This window comes from Solanum tuberosum, unplaced genomic scaffold (assembly GCF_000226075.1).
Source record: "Solanum tuberosum cultivar DM 1-3 516 R44 unplaced genomic scaffold, SolTub_3.0 scf00234, whole genome shotgun sequence".
Taxonomy (NCBI): domain Eukaryota; kingdom Viridiplantae; phylum Streptophyta; class Magnoliopsida; order Solanales; family Solanaceae; genus Solanum; species Solanum tuberosum.
Window position 1 is genome coordinate 702840 of NW_006239168.1, and position 5672 is coordinate 708511.

At 34.8% G+C, this 5672-nt stretch overlaps 1 long non-coding RNA gene across 6 annotated transcripts in view; it reads left to right on the top strand.

The window, feature by feature from the left end:
* The window catches only part of LOC102600518 (uncharacterized), a 6085-nt gene extending 758 nt beyond the window's left edge, over window positions 1-5327 (top strand). Inside the window, exons 1-8 of one of the 6 annotated variants that reach the window (XR_001474727.1) lie at window positions 247-533; window positions 1384-1695; window positions 1891-2002; window positions 2079-2183; window positions 2995-3083; window positions 3350-3565; window positions 4101-4273; window positions 4363-5327. This is a non-coding gene — a long non-coding RNA (uncharacterized lncRNA). Of the gene's footprint in view, window positions 1-246; window positions 534-1383; window positions 1696-1890; window positions 2003-2078; window positions 2184-2994; window positions 3084-3349; window positions 3566-4100 lie in introns of those variants that run through there. The other 5 variants (XR_001474728.1, XR_001474725.1, XR_368110.2 and 2 more) reach the window with 5 other exon arrangements.
* The last annotated feature ends 345 nt before the right edge of the window (window positions 5328-5672 follow it).

The window sequence follows — 5672 nt, forward strand, 5'->3', positions numbered from 1 at the left end:
CCCTTTAATCTATACAGATTACATCAAGATCAGATCGCTACAATGCCCTTTAATCTAACAAAGAAAAAGCCCTAGAATAACTCCATATGAAGAACCAAAAACAAAATTGAATTTAAAATCTGTTTTCAACTTGAACCCTAAAATAGAAGAAACCCCAATGTACAAACAAGCAGGGGCGGACCTACAGTGGTTCAAGTGGGTTCATATGAACCCACTTGAACCACTGTAGGTCCGCCCCTGCTTGTTTGTACATTGGGGTTTCTTCTATTTTAGGGTTCAAGTTGAAAACAGATTTTAAATTCAATTTTGTTTTTGGTTCTTCATATGGAGTTATTCTAGGGCTTTTTCTTTGTTAGATTAAAGGGCATTGTAGCGATCTGATCTTGATGTAATCTGTATAGATTAAAGGGAATTGACAACTTGTCTTCCCTATTTTACTAATGCTTTTTCGAGATACATGCATAATCTGTATAAATTCAAAGTTCAGAATTGTGATTGGAAGCTTCTTCATCTTCTTGGCTTCACTCTACCAAGTTAATGCATTTTTTTCTCTTCCTTGTTTTTTATTAATGTTTTATTGGTTAGATCTTCCCGAAATTTACTTGATTCTTGGAATGGATGTTCTAGATTTAAGTGATTCTTCCAATTTTAGCTAGACAATCTGACAAATTAAACAGTCATCCAACACTCATTCTTTTTCCCTTGCCTCCCCTGTTGTTAGCTCTAATTTGTTGACACTTTTTTGGTGAGATTTTCCGAGAATAAACAGTTAGCAAACCCAAGATGTTAGCAATTTTTACTGGAGCAAAACATTAGCTCGAACTTTGGTACCTTTTATCCACAACCAAATTGACTATCTTAATTACTTCTCTCTGAAACCCAAGTTATGGTTGTTATTTCCCTTATACATATTGAATTACCCTCATCGGTAAATTGAACTAAATTCCACTCATTTCACCTATAACGTAGAGGGTAAAGTGTATGTAAGCCTTAGTCACTGAATTCCAAAGCATGATTACAATCCATATGAATTTCAAGAGCAAAGCAGACAAAGTAATGGTGTTATTAAGTAGGGCAGTAGTTTCAAAACTTTCCCTGGAAGACCCAACTCCATTTTCCTGCTTCATGTTTTCTTCATCTCGAGTCTATCTCTATGAATTAATTTTGGCCAAGATCTTAATTTTGGTGTTGTTGTTCGTCTCCTGTCTTCACAAAACAAGAAATGGATTTGACTGTCAGAACTTGACTATGTGTACTGCTTTCAGTTGAATCTATAATATAGGTTAAGATTAAATATTTTCCTGATTGTGTTTGAATGTAAATCGACAGCGATTTGTACATACTGTAAGTGAGGATTTTACTGACTCTTTCATGTTGTTGCAGCCTTGAGTTGCTGAGCTGGGGGTTCTAACACTTCTACACACAATTTGTTTTAGCAATGAATCCTGAACAAACAAGAAAACATCCTTGCACAATAAAAGAGGCTTATGAAAAAAAAAAATGTCAAGCAATGTGAAATATAGCATGATATGCCGTTAGCTGAAAAGAATGTTCTTCTGTTGCAACGGCGCCTTAAAGATAGAGCGGCAATGACTAGGCGTCTTCTTGCAAATACAAATTCGGCCAACCCAATTGAATCACTATGTCTTACTAAGGATAATCTTAATGTCGAATGACCTTCCTCTATTTCACAAGGTTAGAACATCAAACTAATTACCTACATTTTCCCTTACGTATGTATTTATTTCGGTGTGACTGAATGTGCTTGGCAGTTAGAATTTGACTGTGTGTTGCTTCCAATTCAAGCTATAATAGAATTCCTTTTCCAGATCTCTTTAAGACCTTGTTCCTTTTGAATATCTCATAGGGTAAACTGTTTGAACTTTGCAGATACAAACACTGGGGACAAGCATCTCCATGGTTAGGTAGGATCAATCCTCTAGACCAAGAAATGCCAATAAATGGGGATGATAAATTTTTCCCTACATCTGGCAATGACTTGGTATGTTTGATGTTGTCCATCATAATGATATGAGAAATTTAAATTTGCGCCCTCTTACACTCAACTGTTTTTCTAGAAACCAGAAGTAGTCAATTCCAGTCGGAAGTATCGTGTTCTTGCCTAGTTCGTGCTCCATCAAATTCTGCACTCGACGAGATTGTGTTGCACATTCTAAACACTGGTACGCTCTTTTTTATGTACAGATTTCTTCTCACACAAGTTGTGGTGGTGTTGCGATGATGAATATCATTACCTGATTGTTGAATTTACAAAATTATAGGACACTTCTCTGCTCCTTTTGTGCTTTTACAACATGAAATTTCTATTATTCTGAAAATTGCCTGAAGAAGATCTGTTCACTGATCTTATATTAGTCACTTTGAAGCTTTTAGTATTTGTTGCACTTGTGAATGAAATAGATATAACGTACAACAATGTGATACCAAGTCAATGAATGCTATGAGAAATGTTGGTATACTTAAATTTGCTTAACCAGCCTTACATTAGGGGTAAGGGAATGCAGTTATCAGTAAAACTGTAAGAATTCTTTACCACTCACTCGGTGCTTCTGTCCCCCTTGATGAACTATTAGTAGTTCTCAGTCATGTCAAAATTAGCATACATTTTTCTCGTTCAACATTTTTCTGTGCAGGCATTTGTGTTGATACAGGTTTGACTTATCCATTTATTGTGTAGGTTGTATAAACAAAATAGGCCTTTTCTTAATGCTCTTTCAAGTGTACTATTTTGTGATTTATGTACGTATCTCGAAAAGCCACGACGAGTGGAGCTGCTCAGTGCTCAATTGTTTGTTTTTATTTATTCCATGAAAAATACTTTAATGTATCAATATTACCACAAAAAGAGATTAGTGTATAAAATTAAAATAGGCAGTGGTTGATATTCAAGTTAATCTAGTCTCATTGATGCTTCTTAACCAGAAAGTTGGAACTTTAATAGAATTAAGTATTTAACAAAGTCCATTACTTTAGGGTCCACCAGGGACTGGAAAAACACAAACCATACTTGGGATTCTCAGTGCCATTTTGCATGCAACTCCTGCTAGATTACACTCCAACAGGTATGCCGCTTAATTTTTGGAATTTTCATGGTCAAACAGAAAAAATAAAATAACGAAAAGTTAACTGAGTTGTATTAACTGTTTAGTTAGCAATGTGTGAATGAGGTCGTTTTCCTCTTCATGTTGAAGTCTTCATTCGTCCTGAAATCTGTTTGTTTTTGTTTACCACTACAATCTTTATTATCCCTTTTTCAAGAAAAAATCAAACAGTTACTTTATTTTTCCCCCACCTGTACTCATTATTATTTAATTTTTCTCCGCTTTAGATGGATTACTCTCTCTGCAACTTCTCTAAAAGGACAACTCAAATTCTTAACTTACATGCATATTAACGTTTTTCTTGAAAAAGGCACATCAAATAGAAGTGATGCATGTTAGGCTTCCTCTTGGCCGTCAACTTTCAACAAGAGCACACTTTCAACCTCAAATGATCTGCAGCTCCTCTGCAGAAATTGAACATGATATGGCTTCATTCCTAAGAGGTAATTCTGGCATTATTTTTCTTAAAATGCAATGTGTCTTGAATACACTGTGTGTGCATGTATTCCTACACATAGTATTGAAGAAATCATCGCTTCTCTGTCAAAATAATAATAGTGTTTCCTAGCCAAATCCAAATGTGAGGTAATATATAGTTCAATACAAAGGATTCGAACTAGGAGAATAATAGTAGCAATCAGCCAATCACGGAACGCCATGGTAAGCCTACAAATTTGACATCCAAGCATTTTGTTGAGTAGTAGCCTCACAAGTTTTCACTTATGCAGAAACCATTTGATTACTGTAGGTAAAGAAAGTATTTGAAGGAACTTAATTTTATTTGAATACAATTTGATACCTATAAGATAATTTGCAAATCGAAGTTATTGGACTTTACTTTATCCATTGTACTATATCTTAGAATATAATTTGAGTTTGGTTTGTGTTCTGGCATTAGCTAGCGAATCCAAGTTTGCTTATTTACAAGTTCAGAAATTGTCTTGAGAAGATATATGATTAAATTTTTGTTGGAGACAGGGAATTTCAGTTTGAATTTCAGGGATATATGATTACAATTCGAGGGACGACCCATGCACTTACAGAAATACCGTTGGATATCTAGAAGACCCACTGTTCAAATAACTGAAGACCCCATCAATTCTACAGGCTTTATTCTAGATTTACTCAAAAATGTTAGGAGCAATGTTGAGGTAATATCTAATTTTGTTATACACACAACTTCTTGGATTGTTCTGCCTGTACTCAAGCTGAGTTTGTTATCCCTTTAAACTTATTTAAGATTGAAGGCTTGGACAAGCACAAAAGTAGAGGTGCCACATGTACCAAGCACATGGAAGAAAATATCCACTGTTTGACGAACTGTTGTCTTTTCTTAATTGCTTAAAGAAATATAGATTATCAGTTTCACAACCTCTTCCTCTTCCATCACCTCAGAATGTCGCTGCTACAAGTTGTATCATTCCCAATACCTCTGCGCCATTGGCACTACTTTAAGATGAAATTTCTACTACATGCTACCATTCTCTTCAGAACGTTGTATATCACAACACCTTTGGGGCTGACCTCTGCTGCAAAGAATTAATGTTCAATTACATTATTAGCATGTTTTGATTTCACTTAAATGATTACCTTGACTAGTACTGCAGGCTGACAAACTTAACATCTATTATATTCAGATGGAAATGTGGATGAGTAGCAAAAAAACAACTATCATATGTCATAACAGTCAAATTGTATGATTATCAACAACAAACGAGCTTCTTCTTGGTTGTCATTGGGCCCGTGCTTACAACTGAAAAGAGGCCCAAACCAGCGAAATCTTTTCAAAAGAAACTGAAAAGGGTAATAAAACTGGCCCAATATTTCTGGGCAGCAGCAGCAGCCCGAATGGCCCACCAAACTCATTCTCTCTCTCTCTCTCTTGATTATTAGATTGTATTTAGTTATTTTTGTTTTGATTAATTCTAACTTTGAATACTTAAATTAACTTAATTAAATGAAAAAACTATATAGGTTTCAGGTGAAGCTTTACAATTAAAAAAACTAATACTTCGAAGAGTTACACGAAGTACAAAGAGAAGGAGGACTACTCTTGTTGATTTTTTTAATACTTGTATTTTTTTCTTTTGAATAGGAGGAACAAGAAGAAACATTAAAAGAGAATATGTTACTCTTGTTTAATTTTTTGAGTACTTGTATTTTATTCTTTGTAATAGGAGAAACAAGAAGAATCTTGTTTCATTTTTTGACTACCTGCATTTTATTCTTTTAAATAGGAGAAACAAGAAGAAATAGTAGAACATATTACTCTTGTTTGACTTTTTGAATACTTGTATTTTCTTCTTCTTTTTTTTAATAGGAGAAACAAGAAAAATCTTTTTTAATTTTTTGAATATTTGTATTTTATTCTTTTTAATAAGAGAAACAAGAAGAATCTTGCTTGATTTTTTTAATACTGGGGGGGAGGGGTTGTAGTGTAGAAGGGGAGTGTAGAGAGAGGTATGGAGGAGGGGGGGCGGGTGTAGAGAGGGGTAGGGATGTAGGGTGGGTGTAGAGAGGGGTATATAGGGTGGGTTTAGGGGTATGAGG